The sequence below is a fragment of the Acartia tonsa genome, chromosome 4 (genome assembly GCF_053477335.1).
Source record: "Acartia tonsa isolate MP-2025a chromosome 4, ASM5347733v1, whole genome shotgun sequence".
Classification (NCBI taxonomy): Eukaryota; Metazoa; Arthropoda; class Copepoda; order Calanoida; family Acartiidae; genus Acartia; species Acartia tonsa.
In genome coordinates, this window is record NC_137263.1 from 1,864,679 (window position 1) to 1,887,926 (window position 23,248).

General features: G+C 30.7%; 1 protein-coding gene across 3 annotated transcripts in view; it reads right to left on the reverse strand.

Annotated features, from left to right (window-relative positions):
• Nucleotides 1-22,733, reverse strand: part of LOC145315643 (uncharacterized) — a 78,368-nt gene extending 55,635 nt beyond the window's left edge. For 2 of the 3 annotated variants that reach the window (XM_080155636.1, XM_080155634.1), the window contains exon 1: nucleotides 13,355-13,374. The gene's annotated coding sequence lies outside the window, so the exon portion shown is untranslated. Of the gene's footprint in view, nucleotides 1-13,354; nucleotides 13,375-22,696 lie in introns of those variants that run through there. The other variant, XM_080155635.1, reaches the window with a different exon arrangement.
• Nucleotides 22,734-23,248: the final 515 nt, after the last annotated feature.

Below are 23,248 nucleotides of genomic sequence, written 5' to 3' on the forward strand. Positions count from 1 at the left end.
CCCCTCCCTAATTTTTTTTTACTTTTTCTTTTAAAACTAAATTTGGGGGAAGGTCAATTTACCCTTTTTTCCCACTTCAAATGCATCTAGTGGCCTCTAGGGGCGTATCTGCTTGTATACAAAAGAGTGATGATTACAAGGGGCTTGGTGATGCTTTGGGTACAAGTCCTTTCCAGGTCACCATTAAACGCCATTATTTACATCTTGATTGAGATGTATAAACTAGCAATGTCCAAACTTTTCCTCCAAAAATTAAGAATTAAAAAGTTAACGGACAGACAGACAGACAAACGGACAGACAGAAGGACAGGCAGACGGACAGACAGAAGGACAGCCAGACGGACAGACAGAAGGACAGACAGAAGGACAGACAGAAGAACAGACAGACGGACAGACAGAATGACAGACTGACAGATTGACAGACTTACAGACGGACAGACAACCAGACGGACAGACAGAAGGACAGACGGACAGAAGGACAGACAGACGGACAAAAGGACAGGCAGACAGATGTACAGACAGACGGACAGATAGACAGACAGACATACACACACACACACACAGACGGACAGATAGACGGACATAAATACAAACAGAGGCATTGCATAAGAACAGACAGACGGACAGACAGACGGACAGACGGACAGACAGACGGACAGACAGACGGACAGACAGACGGACAGACAGACAGACAGACAGACAGACAGACAGACAGACAGACAAACAGACAGACAGACAAACAGACAGACAGACAGACGAACAAACAAGACAGACAGACGGACAATCGGATGGACAGACAGACGGACATTTGGAATTACAGAGTAGCTTCGCTACTAAAAAGTATTAAAAACCGCTTTAAATTTAAATTTATCTGGCCAAAAAAAACAGTTATAGATATAAAAAATTTACGTTACATTAAATTGATTTGCCTTAATAAAAGTACTTCAGAGTTATTTTGATAAAACAACATTTTCTTATCCCCGAAGATCCCTGAATTAAAATATGTACAAAGATTCTTAACAAGTTAACTACTTCACATTATTCGTTGGCATAAAAGTTTTTGGTAATTTTAACCACCAGGGATCTAAAGAGATAAGGCAATAGTTAATTGGACGTACATCCCCAATGACAATATACAAAAATACCCCTTCTGTAGTTTGCCATTACTGGTTGAAACGTTTGCACGCTATACCTAATGAATTTACCAATCAAAATTCAATAAAAGTCCCCAAAGTTGTTAAACCAACGATTAAGAATACATTATCATAAAACTTTGGGGACTAGTGTAATAAACAGCCTTATGTCCTGACTCTACCTGAAAACCACGCCCGCTCATCTTAAGAATATTGGTGCTTTCACCCAGACTACCAGGTTGAGCACTGAAAATCCCTTTTTTATGAGGTGGGGCCAGGTAGTTTTACAAATTTTCTCACAAATTTAAAGGTGGCAGGAGTTATCAGTGCTCAACAAGTACTTTTTGTGAAAGCACAAAAATATTTCTACAAATAATCATAAGCTACATAAGACATAATTTGGTTTCTAAAAATTTAATGTAATGTTTATTTTGTCAATTGTCTTTTCCCTTCCCATAACAAATCTATTTTAGATGCCAATTGTAAGTGTGTGTATAAGTGCGTGCGTGTGTGTCGTGCCAGTACAACATGGGTCAACACAGGCTGACCCAGGCTGACACAGGCTGTCGCGTCAGTTGGCCAAGGATACTCCTGGTGGAAACATATGTATTTGTTAAAAATCTGTGCAATATATTTTCTACAGTAAACGTTATTTTTATTTATGAAACCTTCTCTTGTGAAGTTGTGAATTCTATATCTTTATTAACAATGCATTTCCAAACAATTCTAAATATTAAGTATTACTTTTAAGAAAGGTATTTAAATTGTAGGAAATCGTAATGTTATATAAATCTACGCATCTTATTGAACCAAACTTTGTTGAAAAGAAACTGGGTATACATTTCTGTTAAAGAGGTAAGACTCTATTTTTATTATAAAGTTTATTTTATTACATGTATTTTAAAAAGTGAAATGAAATCAACAAAAAATGTATAGACATTAGATTTGATTAGTTACTTATTGCATCGTATCATAGACAGCCTTCCGCGGATATCAAAACAAAACAAAATAAGAATATAAACAAAGCTATACGATGCTATACACAGATCAGTATGGCTGAGAAACGGTTCTAATCCAGCGGATATTAATCGGTTTCCATACTGAAATAGTAATTTATCGTATTATAGTCAGCTTTCCGCAGATATCAAAATGAAAAGATTAAAACCAGTTTTTTTTAGTCCTAATTAGAGCCGAAGATCAGGACTAAGAAAACTGGTTTTAATTTTATTATTTTTATTTTAATATTCAATGAAAATATTCTGTAATACAATGCTTTACATAATTTTTCAGTATGGCGTAGAACCGGTTCTAATCCAACGGATAATAATCGGTTTCAAAGCCATACTGGAAAATGGATTATCAATTGATAAAAGCAAAGCTTTTATAATTGGTGTCGATCCGTCCGTTTGTGGAAAATTGTCTCTAAAGCGATGTTTTACATAATTTTGCAGTATGGCGTAGAACCGGTTCTAATCCAGCGGATAATAATTGGTTTCGAAGCCATACTGGAAAATGGATTATTATAAGAAAACTGGTTTTAATTTTATTATTTTTATTTTAATATTCAATGAAAATTTTCTGTAAAATTTTCTTTACATAATTTTTCAGTATGGCATAGAACCGGTTCTAATCCAACGGATAATAATCGGTTTCAAAGCCATACTGGAAAATGGATTATTAATTGATAAAAGCAAAGCTTTTATAATTGAGGTCGGTCCGTCCGTTTTTACGTCCATTGGTTAGCTTTTTTTCGTTAATTTAAACTTGTTAGAATTGTCCTATCGATCTAAAACTATGCACTATAACACTATAATTAAGTAAAAAAATGTAAGTATCAGTAAAACAGTATCATGCTTATTTCAGAGTTTCCTCGTTTCTTTGATATTTATCAGGGGTCCAATGGGATAAGACACTGGCCGATAAATTGATATACATTTCTTTTTATAATTTGCAAAAATTAGGACTTCTTCAGATTACAATTAATGGTTAATATGTTTGGGCTCTCAACTCAATAAACCACCCAATCAAAATTTATTTAATGTTGTTAAGCCAATGAATAAGAATAGTTATTTCTCGCATCGTATTATAAACGGCTTTCCGCGGATATAGAATGTACAATTATAAGATTAAAACTATTTTTTTTAGCCCCAAGGTGCCGGAGGCACCGGCTAAAAAAACTGGTTTAAATCTTATGATTGTACATTTTTATATTCGTAGAAAGCTGGATATAATACGGTGCTAGACATAGTTTTTTCGTATGGATGAGAACCGGTTCCTATCCACCGGATTCGAATGAATACGAGAAAACTAATTATAAAACTTTTGGGACTAGTGTCATAAACAGCCCAATGTCCCCATCCTTCCTGGATATTTATATTGTTGTGTCCCATGTTATTATTGTAAAACAAAACTTTGGGGAAATTTAATGAATTTTGGTTGGTTGGTATTGCACTAGTTGTTCTCAAACTTCAATCAATTCAATTAATAATTTAAATCCACAACAGGGGTAATTTTATTTATCATCATTTTCTAATCCCTTAAGATCCATGAATTATACAAAATGTTTCATAAATACGATGTCTTATTTGTTGACTCAAAACCTTTTTGTACTTTTATTGAAGTTTTTTTTATTGAATCTGTTTTCTACATATATTTTATAACCGTGGAAGGCTGTTTATTATACAATGTGATAAACAAATATTATTTCATCATATTATGGACAGCTTTCCGTGGATATTAAAATAAAAATTCAAAATAATTAATTACATTAAGCGCTATCCTATAAATTCTCACCAAGTTAAACTAGTTATAAAACTTTGAATAAAAGTGTGATTTACCCTCCAATGGCACCTCCCTCCTTTGCTCAAATATATGCATCATGAAACGTTTTAAGTAATAAAGCCAATAATCGACCCATTTTAAATATAATCCAACTATGTAGTCCCCAAAGTTTTATTATAATGTTTTCTTATTCTTTGGGTTTACAACTTCAGGAGAGGTAATTTTGTATACATCAATTTATTGGTCATTGTTTTATCCCATGAAATCAATTATGAATTAACCAACTCTACTGAAAAATAATGTATTATAATTATGTAGACAATTTCCTGGGTATAGTCCCTTTCGTGGCAACGCTCTTTAAGGGTCGTATTTTTAAAATGGCTTTTGATAGGTTATTTTAGGTTAGGTTAGGTTATATTGGGTTAGGTGATTGCCCCGTAGGGTTAGACAATTGGTCCCGCAGGGTTAGAGCCCCTCACAGGGGATAGCAGTAGGAGAATAGCTAATGTGAAAATATGAAGAAACGCCCTTTAAGGGGCGTTGCTATGAGAGGGACTATACCCAATTTCCGAGTTATAACGAAATTTCCAGTATGGCTTCAAAACCGATTAATATTCGCTGGATTAGAACCAGTTCTGAGTTATACTGAAAAATTATGTATAGCATCGTATCACAGAGAGTTTTCCACTTATATTGAAATAATACTCATAAACCTAAAACCAATTTTCTTATCACGGGCCATGCGGGGTTAAGAAATCCGTGGAAAGCTGACTATAATACGATGCAATAAATAATTACATTCTTTATTTTTCACATATAAATTTCCTGTATGGCAACAAAACCGATTAACATCCGCTGGATTAGAACTGGTTTTAAGCCATACTGAAAAAGCAAGTATCATTTCGTATTATAGCCAGTTTTCTACTATTATAAAATGCAAAATCATAATTTAAAAATATTTTGTTTTTATTTCCGTTGTGTTAGAATAGTATTTCAACCCTACATGTTGAATTATAGACAATTTTACACAAAAAAATCATCAAGGAATTAAATCCATCAAATTTTAATTATAAACTTAGTGTATAGTTTTTTTTATCCGTGGAAATCTATCTATAATACTGAAATAATGAATCATTTAAAATAATCTTTTTTAGAAGCGAAGCTACTCTATAATTCACTTTGTCCGTCAGTCTGTCAGTCAGTCCGTAACGGGGGAAATGGGATTTACTCAGCTCCTATAAAAGATAGAAAGCTGAAACGTTTTTGACAACATTCCTATCATTAATGAGCACAAATAGCTATCAAACATACAAGGCGGTCGGACCGTTATTTAGTTATAGATATCAAAATTAAATTAAACAGTGTCTATTAAAAAATCTAAAAGATTATTACATTTCTTTTTTACCTCATTTGAGCATTTACTTTATTTCATTATAAATACATACATGTATACATAACAGTGCGTCTGTTATATATTTATTTTGTAAAAACTATTTTGACGCAAACCTTTTCACATTTTTTGAACTATGCATTTTGTTATTAATATTTACATTTACTTGTTTTAACTTAACAAATATAAGAAATGCGAGGGGTTTTCACTAGAAATATTTGGATTGCAAACTTGGTTAATAGAAGAAATAGGTTAATGTTAGGTATTATCACGTTTTGATGTATATTTATGAGCAAACAAAGTAGGGAGGTGTCATTGGACTGTAAACTGTACACGGGTAACCAAAGTTTTATTACAACTTTATCTCATTTTTTTACTCAAAACTCTAGCAGGTTCCAAACTATTAGTTATTTTGTTGTTGGTTTTTTTTTTTTTTGGGGGGGGGGCGATTTTTCTTGGGAGGGTGGTGGTATCCTCCCTTAAACAGACAAAGACACACATAGATCCTGTTACTTTTTAAAAACAGTATATTATTCAAAAAATAATAATTATTTATCGCCTCGTATTATAGTTAGCTTTCCGCGGATATTAGATTGAAAAAATTAAAATATTAAAACCAGTTTTGTTAGTTCTGAATGGTTGAAGGACCTGGCTAAGAAAACGGATTTTAATTTCATGATATTTTGTTTTAATTCTCGTGGAAAATTGTCTGTAATAAGTTGCTATACATGATTTTTTTCAGTATGGATTAGAACTGGTTGTAATTTAGCGGATTTTAATTGGTTTTGAAGCCATACTGGAAAAAATATTTTCGGTACTAGGCCATACTGAAAAATGTACAATCATAAGATTATAACCAGTTTTATTAGCCTTAGGAATCTCGGGACTTACAAAACTTATTATTGTACATTTTTAAATTCGGGAAAATTGTTTATAATACGATACAACAAATAACTATTCCAGTATGACTCAGAATTTAATTAATATCCGCGGTTTAAAAACAGTTTCTGAGCAACTCTGAATAAAACAACAAATCTGGAATTAATTTTGTATTAAAATTTTGTATCCTTGAAAATGCGTTTAAAACGATGTGATATATAATCCTTCACCAGGGAGGTGGGGGGCATTGGACTGTTAATTACAATGGTATTCAGAGTTTTATAAACACATTATTTCATTTGTTGTATGAATAGATTTTCAACCAATAACTTAAATCTTGAAGGAGTAATCTTGTTTATTATCATTAGGGAGTATTATAATTTATCATGCATTGTCATATCCATTAAGATCCCTGTCCCTTACAGCTTAAAAATTATCATCTTTACGCTGCGGTGGATACAAGTTGTTGGTGAAATTCGTAAAATCTTAGTTATATGAAAATGAATCAAATTAATCTCCCTTCCAATAATTAATCATAAAAATTTTGACCAAGGGCTGTATATTAACTAACCTCTAAGTATCCTATCCCTCCTCGTAACATTGTAGCATGGTTAATAAAATTATCACGATTGAAATTATATTTTAACTAATGTTAATGCATTATTTATCTGCTATTGACCTCTCCCTCTACATCATATTTTATTGTTATCCAATACTATCAGATATCTGAAGGGATACAACAATGGACTAAAAATGCAGTTAGGACTCTAGACAAAATTCGTGCAATCAAAGATTTGGTTGTCTATTGGGTGTTACCTTACTTAATACACTGGGCGATTGAGCGCTTTACACTGCAATTTAAAACACAGAGTAGGTTCAAGGTGGCGTGGATAGGAATTGCACCCGAAGCGTCACCGAGCCCCTAGAGGTAATACTGGTATAAGGACAAGTATGTTCAAAAGAAGAACAGCATTATCTTACTATACTGAATTTAACATGGACAAGTATAAATATAAGTAGAGCAGCAATATTATACAATAGTGATGTTTAAGTAATGTTGAAGTATATTCATAAATAGCGCAGCAAAATTATATTATGCTGTCCCTAGTAATCTCTCCTCGTGGAGTAAGCATGAAAAAAAGTAAATTGCTTACTTAATTGTGCCATTTTTGTGGTAAATTACTGATTTTAACATGTGCATTTATTTCCACAAGTTTGTCAGCAACATTATAATAATCTAAATTTAACAAGGACATTAGTAACGCAGCAACATTATTCCTTCTAATGTTAACAAGGACAGTAATATACATATTTAGCACAGCAACATTATACTATACTAATTTGAAACAAGGATAAGTATATTCATAAGTAGGGCAGCAACATTAAACTATTTAACAAAGTATCCTCATTCCTCTCCCCCTCTGTTTTTTAAAAACTTTCAAAATATATTTGGTTCTTACACAAATAAAATTTTTTTATTACTCCCTTATCATTTCTATGGCATTGTGGTACCCAAAAATGTAGGTACCCAAAAGTTTTTCTATGCGTGTGTGTTTTAGTTATGCAGCAAAGAATCTGTATAATTCAGTACCAAATTTTGCCCTGGATTGTTGGGCTTGTTTTTATAGCTTGTAAGCTCATTTATATGATTGGATCTACCTGTAAAATGTAAAAATTGAATTTTGGGACTTTACTTCTAGGGGCTAGTGGAACAAAAGAACCCCCAAAACACTAAAAATATAAGTTCTGAGCATATTTTTAAAGATATCAATCTGATTTTTTTAAAGAAAACTTTTTTAACATAACTTAACTAAGTAACCATTACAGATTTCATTTCAGGACTTCCTTTCTAGAGGCTAGTGGAGCAAAAGACCCCCCTTAAACTATAAATATGAGTTCTGAGCTTATTTTTAGTAGCAAAGCGCTACTCTATAATTAGTAGTGAAGCTACTCTATTATTTGAAATGTCCATCTGTCTGTCCATCCATCTGAGACAGAAAGGGGGAAACATGATTTTTTCAACTCCTAAACCCTGAACCACTTCATTATGCATTTTACATTTTCTGTATATTTTGTCTATGGTAGTCCATGATTGTACAGATTTACTGTACATTGTTTCTATTTGATAAAGCAACACATATGATAAAAGAAAAAGATTCTGTTTAAAGTAAAATGCTTATGTGTCAATGAAAAACTATTTTTTTTTATTTTTTTACTGGTCTCCTTCATTATGCAAATCCAAAGAAAATCAATGGAGAAACATTTATTATGCACTTTTCTCCTCTTTTAAAGATTGAATCTGATAAAATAACAATTTTTAAAGGGATTTATGCAATAGTTATTATGAAAAACAGTATAAGGTAGAAATTAATGAATTTTCTAAATAAGAAATATTAGGAAAAAAAAATTCAACCTTTATCACTTTAGAGGACAACTGCTGACCTCCAGTCTAATGGATGTAGCTTAATACATGTTAAAGATAAAAATTACCCTTAAAAGTATACTAAAATGTTTTTTAATGTATTAAAAAAATCAACTTTAAAATTTTGATTTTAAGGATGATGTCCTTTGAGATACTCCAGGTGATGGTGATGGTGAGTCAAATGTACATGCCCATTACAACAACTTGTCTATTAACCTATGTACCATTTTTTGTAGTCATAGCAGCCTCCAATTGAGCCTCCCGACACAAAATATAACCATTATCTAAAAACTACAATATTTACCTTATGAATTAGAGTAATTTAAATTGTATTTTTTTTCTATTTTAATACTGCATGGCTTGAGGCTGCTATGACTACAAAAATTGGACCATAGTGCAATATATAAGTTTTCATCATGGCCATGCACTCTGATAACTTTGGCTCACCATCACCACCAGTAAGAGCACCTTAAAGGCCACCATCATCAAAATCAAGATTTTAAAATGGATTTTTTGATACATGAAAAAACATTTTTGTATACTTTTGAGGGTAATTTATATCTTTACCAAGTATTTAGCTTCATCCATAAAACTGGGGTTCAGCAGCTGTCCTCTAAAGTGATAAGGGTCGAATTACTTTTTTTCGAATATTTCTTATTTATAAAAATCAATAATTTCTACCTTATACTGTTTTTCATGATAATTAATGCATAAATTTCTTTAAAAAATTTTATTTTATGAGTTTCAATCTTTTAAAGAGGAGAAAATTGCAAAATAAATCTTTTCCCATTGATTTTCTTTGGATTTGCATAATGAAGTGGATCAGAAAAAAATCAAAAAATTTATTTTTTGATCAATACATAAGCATTTTACTTTAAACAGAATCTTTTTCTTTTATCATATGTGTTGCATTAACAAATAGAAACAATATACAGTAAATCTGTACACTTATGGACTATCATAGCAAAATATCCAGAAAAATGTAAATTGCATAATGAAGTGGTTCAGGGTTAATAAAAGATAAAGAGCTGAAATTTTTAGGGATAATTATGCTAACAATCTTCATATTTTCACCAAGTTTCATTAAGTTTTGCCAATTGTTTGTGGTTTTAGATTGATTCTTACATTTTCGAGGACTTCCAAGCTTTTTTTTGAAAGGGGTGGTAATTTTCATTTCAGGATGTAAATTCCCAAAACTTTTTACCTTGGGGCTAAAATTTGTTGGTATAAATAATCCCAATAATAGAAAAATACTTTTAACTTTAAAAACTTAATTTTTTCATCACAATGTGTATAATAAAGGATGAATTCCGACATTTATTTGGCCCCCTTTTCGACATATCTCTTTAGATCTCTGGTAAATTATGCTTTTGAAAATCAAAACTCATTTTAATGAAATTTTATTTTGTTGATATCTTTTTTGTTAATAAAGTTAGGATCATGAAAATATCATTAACCTTACAAGACTCAAAAAAATGCTTTCAACTTAAAACTTATTTTAACTTTTTACTTAAAGGACGCCTGCAAGAAATAACTCGCTTTAACTGCTGAAAGACTGCCACAAGAAGACCCAATACCCCAAATTTAAAGCCTTCATCTTCAATAACAAAAAAGTTCTAGGCATTTCAAAATAGCATTTTATGTACAATGGAATTTTTGAAAGATTTCCAATGCTCATAAAAGAAAAATACAATATTAGATTACGTCGCCTAGACACAAAATTATAACCTTATCTTTGTCAGAAACTTAGATTGCCTGTAACTGATTACATTTTTACAATAAAAACACCACATTTCATAGTCAAAATCTAAGAAAAAAATTCGATTTAAATTGCATTTTTAAACGAAAATCATAGCGGAAACAAAGGGGTAAACTAATACAAGCTTAGCTGTGATTGGTTGCTAAGCTGATTCAGCCTTCTGATTGGCTACAGTACATTCGGTACAACGCAAGTAAAACTTAATTTTTTTTAATGATTTTGACTATAAAAATGGGTATTTTTATTGTAAAAATATAATTAGTTACTGGAAACCTAAATTTATGACAAAAATAAGCTTATAATTTTGTTTCTAGGCCACGTAGTTTAATTTCAAAGTTTTCAACATGAGCATTGCAATTCTTTCAAAATTTTCATTGTACATAAAATGTCATTTTAAAATGCCTAGAACTTTTTTGTTATAGAAGCTGAAGGCTTCAAATTTCGGGGGTTTGATCTACTTGTGGCAGTCTTTCAGCAGTTAAAGCGGGGTATTTCTTGCAGGCTTCCTTTAAAACTTATGTAAGTTACTTTTTCTTAAGTTACTTTTTCAAAATTTAGGCTCTTTCTAAAATTTTTTTCTTGTGTGGAAATGTTAAGAGATCAAGAACATATGCTACTTTTTTTGATACACTAAGTAATATGGTCTGTAAACCCTAAAAAATACTTTTTTGTGTGTCATGCTGTATTACATAGAAGCTCCACAATGATGTCTTAGTTCCTAAATGCCAAATTTCATTGGGGGTGGGGGTTATCATACCTGTACATCCCTCCCCCCTTAGACATCAGTGCACTTCATTGCTTGTTTTTATATATAATAGCTTTAAATTTTTTTTTGAATAAAAGTCTAATCCCAAATGACAAATACTATATTAGATATTTTACTATTATTTATTTATTCTAAATGTTAATAATAATTCATGAATATTTATTGTAAATATTAAAGAAACATATGTTAGAAAGAGTAGTTTTGTGTATTTCATATCAATATTAAATATATATTAATTTTAGTAATTTTTTCTCAGGAGTTTACTTCATTGGAGAACAGAGTTGATAAATCAATCAAAATATCATTAGAGTACATTAGAATCACTTCAAAGGCAGATTGTCTCAGTCTGTGGTTAGAGTGGTTTTGCTGGAACTTTATAACACAACTTTAAATCAGAAACAGAAGATTGATTTATGCAGAAAACTAGTGAATTTGATTTAAACATCTAATTTGTATAAATTTAAAACAAACTTTTATCAGTCCTTTTTTAAACATGAAAAGAATATAAAATTTTTGAATGTATTGTAATACTGTATAATATCATGTAGTTTAATATAATTTGACTTATAAAGTTTTTTTTTTACATTAATTATAGGTTCAATTTTGCCAATTTTCATCATGAAAGTAGGAAATAAATCACAAAAAATGGCTTGTTTAAGTAAGGATTTTGTAGCAAAAATGGAAGATTTAAGTAAGGAATTAGTCTCAAACATGGCTTGTTTAAGTAAGAATTTTGTAACAAAAATGGAATATATAAGTGGGAGATTAATTACAAAAATGGCTTGTTTGAGTAAGAATTTTGTAGCCAAAATGGAAGATATAAGTAGGAATTTAATCACAAAAATGGCTTATTTAAGTAAGGATTTTGCAACCAAAATGGATGATTTAAGTAAGTAATCAACCCCAAAAATGGCTTATTTAAGTAAGGGTTTTGCAACAAAAATGAATGATTTAAGTAAGCAATCAACCCCAAAAATGGCTTAATTAAGTAAGGATTTTGCAACAAAAATGGATGATTTAAGTAAGTACTCAACCCCAAAAATGGCTTATTTAAGTAAGGACTTTGTAGCAAAAATGGATGATTTAAGTAAGCAATCAACCCCAAAAATGGCTTATTTAAGTAAGGATTTTGCAACAAAAATGGATGATTTAAGTAAGTAATCAACCCCAAAAATGGCTTATTTAAGTAAGGGTTTTGCAACAAAAATGGATGATTTAAGTAAGCAATCAACCCCAAAAATGGCTTAATTAAGTAAGGATTTTGCAACAAAAATGGATGATTTAAGTAAGTACTCAACCCCAAAAATGGCTTATTTAAGTAAGGATTTTGTAGCAAAAATGGATGATTTAAGTAAGCAATCAACCCCAAAAATGGCTTATTTAAGTAAGGATTTTGCAACAAAAATGGATGATTTAAGTAAGTAATCAACACCAAAAATGGCTTATTTAAGTAAGAATTTTGTAGCAAAAATGGATGATTTAAGTAAGCAATCAACCCCAAAAATGGCTTATTTAAGTAAGGATTTTGTAGCAAAAATGGATGATTTAAGTAAGCAATCAACCCCAAAAATGGCTTATTTAAGTAAGGATTTTGCAACAAAAATGGATGATTTAAGTAAGTAATCAACCCAAAAAATGGCTTATTTAAGTAAGGGTTTTGCAGCAAAAATGGAGGATTTAAGTAAGCAATCAACCCCAAAAATGGCTTGTTTAAGTAAGGAATTTGTAGCAAAAATGGAAGATATAAGTAGGACATTAATCACAAAAATGGCTTGTTTAAGTAAGGATTTTGTAACAAAAATGGAAGATATAAGTAAGCAATCAACTACAAATATAGCTTAAATGGCTGAGAAGGGATTAAATTTTGAGGAAAAATAATCCGGATTAAAATCTTAATCTGTAAGACATTTACCTCAAAAGCGTCCGATTTTGCTGATTCTTATCAGCCACCCTTATTTTTGGGGTTTTTTAGGGGTTTATAGGGCAATAATAGTTCTTCAAGTAAGCAATTAACCTACGAAAATGGCTCGTTAGTCCGACATGTCCGATTTAAGTAAGCCACTTTTGTTGTAAAGTGCGGACTTTCTCGATGTGAGCACGTCCTACTTAAATCTGACAAAAATGCTTATATAAGCACAAAAAAAGGTAAATTGCTGAGACAGAGATTACTGGTACATGAAAAACTTGTGCAACATCCAAGTAATAATATATCGATTTAATTGAACTCTTGTAGAAGTGAATCAAGCAATAGTAGCTTGGTCGTTTTTACAATATCTAATGACTCCAGGGATCTTAAGGGATAAGATGTTATTTAACAAGAATGACAACATCCATAAGTAGCGAAGCACAAAAAATCATGGGAGGGAATACGTACAAGTAGATTTAAAATGCATTTTTCAAATAAGGGATAAATTTAAAAGTTCTTTATTAGTACGAAATTGTAATTAAGTTCACATGAACTTACAGACAATAGTGGAATGATACAGTAAAGCAGATTTACTTTGCTACAAATTTCCACATTTTAATTTAATTAATTAAACTATGGACTTTCTTGAAATGTTTTAGTTTTAAACATCAGTATTATAAAATACAAAAAATTTTAACTGAATGATATTAAAATATTTAAAACACAGAAAATTCCAGAATACCCGACTTAATCAATACTTGAATCATCACCTTAATATTTTTAAAAGTAAGCTACCTCTAGTGTAATATTTTTAAACTAAATTCAGAGTAGAAAGTAGTAAAATATCTTCCAATGCACAATTTAGACCAAATATGTCTCAAATTTTAAGATCCCCTCATAAAAGAATGTTCTATTTATCTTGCTACTGTAATACATGAAAATATAACATATTATCTAATGTTAAAGTCTAAATATTTTAGTCTTAAAACGCAGGGAGTTAGGGAACATTGGGCTGTTTATTACACTAGTCCCCAAAGTTTTATAATAACATTTTCTTATTCTTTGGCCTTGTAACTTCAGAAACTTTAGTCAATATTGGTTGGTTGTTAAGTTCAATGTTCAATCATTTCAACCACTAATCTTAATCTACAGAAGGGGATGTAAATCAATGTATTGGCCATTGACTTATCCCTTAAGATCCCTGCAAATTTTAAGGTCCCCTACTAAGATATTTATATAATGGATATAATATTACTTGGATGTTGCACCAGATTTTCATGTACTCTGATAAAGTTATGCTTGCAGCTGGCTAAAATAACTTCACCCTCCATCCTCTCGCTTCTACTGGATGAATCAACTGACTAATAAATGAGTTCCATATTAACAAGAAAAATTTATGACAAATTTTTACTTGTCAATATATCCATGTATATCCTATATCCTTTAACCCAAGCTCCCCTACTAAAATTTTATATATCTTGCTATACAAGAATATTTTCTAGAGTAGGATATGTAGCATGTTAAATATATTAAACTAAAATCATATAGTAGCATTCATTCAGAAAGTCATACATTTATTATTTATCTATTAATGAATAATATAAAAATGTACAATTACATTAAAGTACTCGTATCTATGAATGGTGTAGGGGGTAATTATTTCTAGAATTTTTGTTTATAATCCAATGCAATTTTACTCTATATTCTCTTTCGTATGTATTTGAGCTTCGCTTTTAGGTATGTTGTCATTCTTGTTTGTGGCAACATTAAACAAATTCCCAACTGAAGGAAAGAATTGATGTGAAGTAATAATATTGTTATTTAGTTCACATGAACTTACAAATAATGAAGCTAGAAATATGAGTGCTAGAAAATCAAATTATTAGACTGTTGACATTATTTTAATACTTTAACATAAATATGTATTATTGAAATTGTTTAATTTTAAATATAAGTATTGCCAATTATAAATAAAAATTATTTAACAAAATTAAATATTTTTAATGAAAAAGAATTTTAAAATAAATAATGTTATATATAATAGGATCATAATATTATTATCTTAAAAAGTTAGCTACCTCTAGTGTAACATTTTGAAACTAAATTCAGAGTAGAAAGTAGTAAAAATATATCTCAATGCACAATAAAGACCAAATATGTCTCAAATTTTAAGATCCCCTCTTCAGAAAATGTTCTATTTATCTCGCTACTGTTATACATGACTAAATATATATATGTTCTTATGTTAAATCTTTACTATTTTAGTCTTAAAATATGTCAAATTTTATGGTCCCCTAAGAAAATTTTATAATTGATATAATATTACTTGGATGTTGCACCAGATTTTCATGAAATCTGATAAAGTTATGTTTGCAGCTGGCTAAAATAACTTTATCCCCCATCCTCTCTCCTCCTCCTCCATATTAGGAAGCTAAATTTGAGACAAATTTTTAGTTGTCAATATATCCATGTATATCCTATATCCTTTAACCCAAACTCCCCTACTAAGATATTTTTATTTTGCTATACAAGAATATTTTCTAAAAAAGTATTTGTAGCATGTTAAATATTATATGAGGGGGTGTTGTAAAATATTTAAGCTTAATTCATCTAAATAGGATCTACTTTTAGTTTAAAATTTTCTCAATAGAGTATCATTTAAAAACTTTTTTTTAAAATCACCTTAATTGAACAAATGTTAGCATATATTTTTTTTTTAATAATACAATTATTATTATTTTAAATTTAACATTTTGTTATTATATAACAGTTATACAATATCTAAAATTGGGCAGTTTTAAACCAAGACAATAAATACATACGATGGTAAAATTGTGAAGTATCATTACGAAATAAAATTTCGAGTTCTTTTGAGTGCACTTGTTTGTTGGAGGAAATCCTATTTAACCTTACACTGCCCGGCAGCGATTCTAGATTGGTGCAGTTGGAACCTTTATGTCCACAAAGTGGTGCAATTGTAAATTTAAAATGCACCCTTTCAAAAAGTAGTGCATTTATGAAAAATAACGGAAAAGGTTAAAAAAAAATTTGTTAAAAAGGCATTTTTCAGTGTGCCTGTTGTTAAGTTAGGTGGCAAATTCAATAAAAAAAAAATGTTTCCTCCTAGTCTGCTTGAAATAACAACAATATGAGTATTTTCTCTCTTAAGAGATGCTTTCGCTAAACACTAGCAGTTATGCCCCCAAGAGGCCTCTAGGGGCACCTGAGGAGAGGAGAGTCGAATAATAACCCAATTTATTATATTAGATTTTAAAAGAAAAAGTAAAAAAAACTATTTTTTCAGAGGGGGAATTTTTTTTTTTTTGGGGGGGTGGGGGTAGACAATTAGACATCCTATTACTTTAGTATAAGGATTAGCGGCTACGCCCCTTAAGTTATGATTTGGGAAGTCAATCCCCTTTACAGTCTTTCATTTATAGTTTATGAAAAAAAAGTTTTGGGATACTTTTCTGCCCCCATCTCACCCCTTCGAATGCAGAGTTGTCTAAAGCTTTAAATCTCAAAAATTGCTGTTTCAAATGTGTGGTACATTTTGGGGATTCTTTTAAAAAGTCTTGGTATGGTTTTAAGCTATTTTCTTGACCTCCACCGCCCACCCTGGTCTTAGAGTCTAAGTTCAAAGCAACTAGTACTTTATAAAATAGTAAGTTTTTTTTTTATTTGAAGCTTAAGATTTCAATAACTGAACTAGTTCAGTTTTTCTTTTTTTGGGAAGCTTCACATAAATAATTCCTGAGATGTTTTTTGACTATTTTGTTTTTAGATGTGAGCCTTGGAATGGTTTTGAGCTATTTTCCTGCTCGTTACTGAATTAAGAGCCATAGATTCTAGGGGTGCAACCACATAATACATGGGGAATATATGTACTGTTGTTGTGATGGTTTTAAGCTATGTTCTTTGGGGTAGTGACCACCATCATCTACCCCCCCCCCCCTAATTTTTTGGGCTTCTAATCGAGCTTTACATTACATTCAGACTAAGTCATCGTAAAATCTTTGTATGTGAACCATCTTTCTGACTTAAATACAAAGGCGTAATTTAGTTCATAAGAACTTTCAGAAAAACAGCTGCATATATTTTTGACAGAAATATCCTAACTATTAGTTTTTAAAAGCGAAGCTTTTCTATAATTAGGGTCGGTCCGTCCGTACGTCCGTCCGTCCGTCCGTAACGGATAGCTTTTTTCCGTTAATTTAGGCATGTTAGAATTGTCCTATCGATTTCAAATTTTGCATGGTAATTCCTTTAGTAGTTAGGTACAATTTAGAAAGCGTAGCAACTCTATAATCCGTACGTTCATTTTAAACATGTTGATTTTTTTACTATTTTAACATCAAATTTTTATTTGATCTAATCATCAGATTAGTCTGATTTTTGGTATATTGATTTCTGGGACAACAAAGTATAATGTTATAAGCGAAGCAACTCTATAATCAAGTCCTAAAAATGTAAGTATGTCCATAAACATTATCCTGTATAAAGGAGTTTTTCAACAAATTTACTTAAAATTTTGCATCGACTCTTACACATTCATATTCTAATTATTCAGTTCTGACACTATGTAAGTGTTAATGTCCGTTTGTCCTACCGTTTCAGTGCTTCGCTTTTATGGATGTTGTCATCCTTGTTTATAAACATGTAAAGATTATATATCATATTAAAATGATTAGTTCTAAATATAAAAATATAAATAAAAGTAATTCAATAATATTTAAGTATCAAACATAAAAAATTCCAAAATAAACAAAATAATTTATATTTCGTTAATTTTCGTTAATTTAGGCATGTTACAATTGTCCTATCGATTTCAAATTTTGCATGGTGATTCCTGTAATAGTTAGGTACGAGTTAGAAAGCGTAGCAACTCTATAATCATTACCAGAATGTCCGTACGTACATTTTAAACATGTTGATTTTTTTTACATTTTTAACAACAAATTTGTATGTGACCTAATTATCCGATTGGTCTGATTTTTGGTATACTGATTCCTGGGACAACAAAGTACAATATTATAAGCGAAGCAACTCTATAATCAAGTCCTAAAAATGTAAGTATGTCCATAATCATTATCCTGTATCAAGCAGTTTTTCAACAAATTTACTTAAATTTTGCTTTGACTCTTATACATTAGCATTCTGATTATTCAGTTCTGACATTATACAGGTGTTAATGTCCGTTTGTCCTACCGTTTCAGAGCTTCGCTTTTATGGATGTTGTCATCCTTGTTATTATATTTTTAAAAGTTAGCTATGAAGTGATTATTTACTTAAATAAACAAATATTTAGATACATTTTTTGTAATATTACTTAATAATTTTTTATTAAATTTTTATTTTGTAATTATATAACAGGTATGCAATATTTAAAATTGGGTGACTTTTAACTATACTACAGTAAATGAATATATAGGTAAAATTATGTAGAATTATTATTAGTGTATTCCATGTATTTATTACTTCTAAATTTGTAATTATTTGATAGAGGAAATCCTTTTTATATAGTACGGCGGTCCGACCAATAATTGCGAGGGGAAATTGCAATCCAAGTTGGTGGGTAATAATTCTTCTGAAAATGAAAATGTACTAATACAGTAAAGTACTTGTCTCTATGAATGGTCTGGTGGGGGGGGGGGGTTATTTCTAGAATTTTTGTTTATGGTTAAATGTATTATTACTCTATATTCTCTTTTGTATGAATTTGTTGAATATCCTCTTTTTCGAGCTTCGCCTTTATATATGTTGTTAATTATTCATGTTTGTGACAAATTTAAAAATTTCCTAACTGATAGATATTAATTGACATTGTACTAAGAAATGAAACTGTTAACAAGTTCAAATAAACCTCCAGATATAGACAATGGACAGTGTTTACAATAGTGAAGTAATCAGACTGTTAACAATTATTTTTTTTTTATTACATAATTATGTCTTATTGAAATACTTTAGTTCTGATTATCAGTATCAGCAATAAGAAAGAAATGTAAATCAATAATATTAAAATATACAACATAAAATAAAAATCTAAAATACCAGACTTGATTAGTATTTGAACATCACTTTTAAATTTTGAAATGTTAGCTCCTCTAGTGTAATATTTTTAAACTAAATTCAGAGTAGAAAGTAGTAAAATATCTCCCAAAATACAAATAAGACCAAATATGTCTCAAATTTTAAGATTCTCTCTTAAGAAATGTTCTATTTATCTAGCTAATGTTATACATGACTAAATATATATATGTTCTTATGTTAAATCGTTACTATTTTAGTCTTAAAATGTGTCAAATTTTAAGGTCCCCTACTAAGAGACTTTTATAACCGATATAATATTACTTGGATGTTGCACCAGACTTTCATGTACTCTGATAAAGTTATGCTTGCAGCTGGCAAAAAAAACTTTACTCTCCATCCTCTCGGCCCCTACTGGATGAACCAATGGACCAATAAATGGGATCCATATTAGCAAGCAATTTTACTTGTCAATATATCCATGTATATCCTATATCCTTTAACCCAAGCTCCCCTACTAAGATATTTTTATCTTGCTATACGAGTATATTTTAGAGAATAGTATATGTAGCATGTTAAATATTTTATAAGGGGGTGTTGTAAATTATTTAAGACTAATTCATCTAAATTTTAGTTTAAATTTTACTCAATAGAGTATCATTTAAAAACTTTTATTTTAATAAATCACCTAATTAAACAAATGTTTGCATATTTTTTTTTTTTTAATTATACAATTATTATTATATTAAATTTATCATTTTGTTATTATATAACAGTTATGCAATATCTAAAATTGGGCAGTTCTAAACTAAGACAATAAATATTTATTATTGTAAAATTGTAGAACCACATTATGAATAACTAGCGGCTTCGCCCCTAGCCTCTAGGGGCTGTGCCCCAAGAGGTTTGATCAACCTAATTTTTCGTATTTTAGATTTAAAAAGAAAAAGTAAAAAAAAAAAATTTTTGGGGGGGTGTTTTTCATTTTTTGGGGGGGTTGGGGGTGTCCCACCCCCCAAGAAAATAGCTTAAAACCATCACAGGACCAGTAGGTATATTCCCTGAAGAGTAGAGCCCAATCGGTTCAGTGGTTACTGAGATCTTAAGCTTCAGACGGACAGACAGACGGACAGACAGACATCGTTCTACTTTGTATTATAGATACCATCAGATTCTTCTGATTTATCAATTATCTGATAGAGGCGCACCTCTTCCACACAGCACGGCCTGAATGAAAGTGAGGGTAGTTCATATTGCAAACCAAAGTGATGGACAATTTTTCTACTGCCACATTAACCACGTATATGCTACATCCGTTAATGAATCATGACACTATAGGAAAATATACAAATATATTAATGTATTTGTATCTATGAATGGTCTAGGGCAAGGACGTCCAAGCTTTGAAATTGGGGGGGGGGAGAATCACCCCTTTACGACCATGGTCTTGGGGGTTGTTATTTCAAGAATTTTAGTTTATAACTCAATGCAGTTTTACTCAATATTTTATTATGTCTGAATATCCTGATATTGAGCTTCGCTTTTATGAAAGTTATCAATCTTATTTATGACAACAGTAAAAATTTTCTCAACTGTAGGAAAACATTGATAAAAAGAATCGACGTTTATAAGTTCAATTGAACTTTCAGATATATAAAATAGATGAGGAACTATTTCCAAAGTTGTCCAATTTTCGAAAAATTATTATTTCTATATTTACATAAATATGTCTTATTAGAATAGTTTAGTTCTGAATATCAGTATCACCATTAACAAATTAACAATTAACTAGAGGCTACGCCCCTAGAGGCCTCTAGGGTCACTTGAGAAGGGGTGAGTCGAATTTGATAACCCAATTTCTTATTTTAGATTTTAAAAGAAAAATTTTTAAAAAATATTTTTGGGGGTGGAAATTTTTTTTTTAAGGGGAGGCTGCCCCCCCCCCCCTATAATTTTTAATTTAGTTAAGTAATTTTTAAAAAAATGGGGAGGGAGTATTTTTCATTTTGGGGGGGTTGGGGGTGTCCCACCCCCCAAGAAAATAGTTATAAACCTTCCCGGGACCTATGAGAATCTACCCTTTTAAGCAGAACCCGATCGGTTCAGCGGTTAGCGAGATCCTTCAGTACAGACACACAGACACACAGACAAACAAACATCCTGTTACTTTAGTATAAGGATTATATTTGAATAAAAAAAAATTTGAAAATACCCAACTTTGTTAAGTTTTGAATCATTACATTTACATTTTAAAAAGTTAGTGTAAAATTTTTTAACTAAATTCAGAGTAGAGAGTAATAAAATATTTCCCTAAATACATCTAAGAGTAAGACTAAATATGTCTTAAATTTCAAAATTCCCTCTTTTAAAAATGTTTTATTTATCTCGCTTCTGTTAAACTTGACAAAATATTACACATTTTCTTATGTTAAAACTATTTTATGTAAGTCCTAAAATGCAAAGAGAGAGCGGACAATGGGCTGTTTATACACTAGTCCCCAAAGTTTTATAATAACGTTTTCTTATGCTTTGGCTAAACAAATTGGGGACTGTGCTGAATTTCTATTGGCTGGTTCATTAAGTTGAATGTCCAAACGTTTCAACCACTAATTGTAATCTACAGAAGGGGTAATTTTGAGCATCATTATTGGGGTTGTACATTAATTTATGGGCCATTGTCATATCCCTTTAGATCCCTGTCTAAAATGTGTCAAATTCCAAGGTCCCCTGCTAAGGGATTTTTATAATCGATATAATATTACTTGGATATTGCACCAAATTTTCTTGTACTCTGATGAGGTTATGCTTGCAGCTGGCTAAAATAAATTTACCCCCCCCCCCCCCCACCATCCTCTCCCCTCCTACTGGATAAACCAATTGACCAATAAATGAAGTCCATATTAGCAAGTTAAATTTGTGACAATTTTTTTCTTGTCAATATATCCATGTATATCCTATATCCAATATCCATACCCAGGGGGGGGTCGTAAAATATTAAAACTGATTTCTTCTATTATTAGTTTAAATTTTAACCAACAGAGTACTCTTTTTAAATGTTATATGTATTATTATTCACTTTAAATAAACAAATGTACACATTAGTTTTGTAAAATTTGAAAATTATTATTATATTAAGATTTACAACTTGTAATTATATAACAGTTATGCTATATTCAAAATTGGGTGATTTTAAACTACTACAGTAAATACTTAAAAACATAAAATTATGGATAATTTGTGTTAAGGAATCCTTCCACTTCTTTTTTGAATTCAATTCTTTGATGGAGGAAGACCTCTCAATCACAGTGCTGCTCAATCAACAAAGCGAGGGGAGTTTGCAACCTAGTTCATCAACAGTTTTTCTCCTTTCATATTGAATCTAAAATATACAAAGCAAAAACACAATGGATATAAGATATACGTGGATATATTAACAGGAGAAAATTTGTCACCAATTTTTACTAATATGGAAATCATTTATTGGTCAGTTTGTTCATCCAGTAGGAAGGGATGGGATGTGGTAAAGGGGGTGGATGGGGGTATCATTATTTTAGCTAGCTGCGGGAATTACTTTAACAGAGTACATGAAAATCTGGTGCAACATCCAAGTAATAATATATTGATTTAATTAAACTCTTGTAGAAGTGAATCAAGCAATATTAGCTTGGTCGTTTTTACAATATCTACTGACTCCAGGGATCTTAAGGGATAAGATGTTATTTAACAAGAATGACAACATCCATAAGTAGCAAAGCACAAAAATTCATGGATAGGAATACATACTAGTAGATTGAAAGTGTATTTATTAAATACACTTTCAATCTACTTTAGTTTTACAATGTTTTTATAATGTCTACTGACTCCAGGGATCTTAAGGGATAAGATGATGATTAAAAATTGATGTACAATAACGCTATTATAATAATAATGGCAACATCACAGTTATGGAGTGAAATTAAAATCCCCTCTGACAAAATGAACCCACCCTTCCATCACATGATTTAGTACCCTATCTTAAATGTTGGTTAGTCCCAGAGTATTAGATTACCCGCGACCGTGGCTCAACACGTAGTGCATCCGCTCGTCGTCGGGAAGGTGATAGGTTCGAATCTTGGTCCGAAACCACGTCATAACTAAAGACGTTAAAAATGGTTCCCACTGCTACTATGTCAGATGCGCGACGTA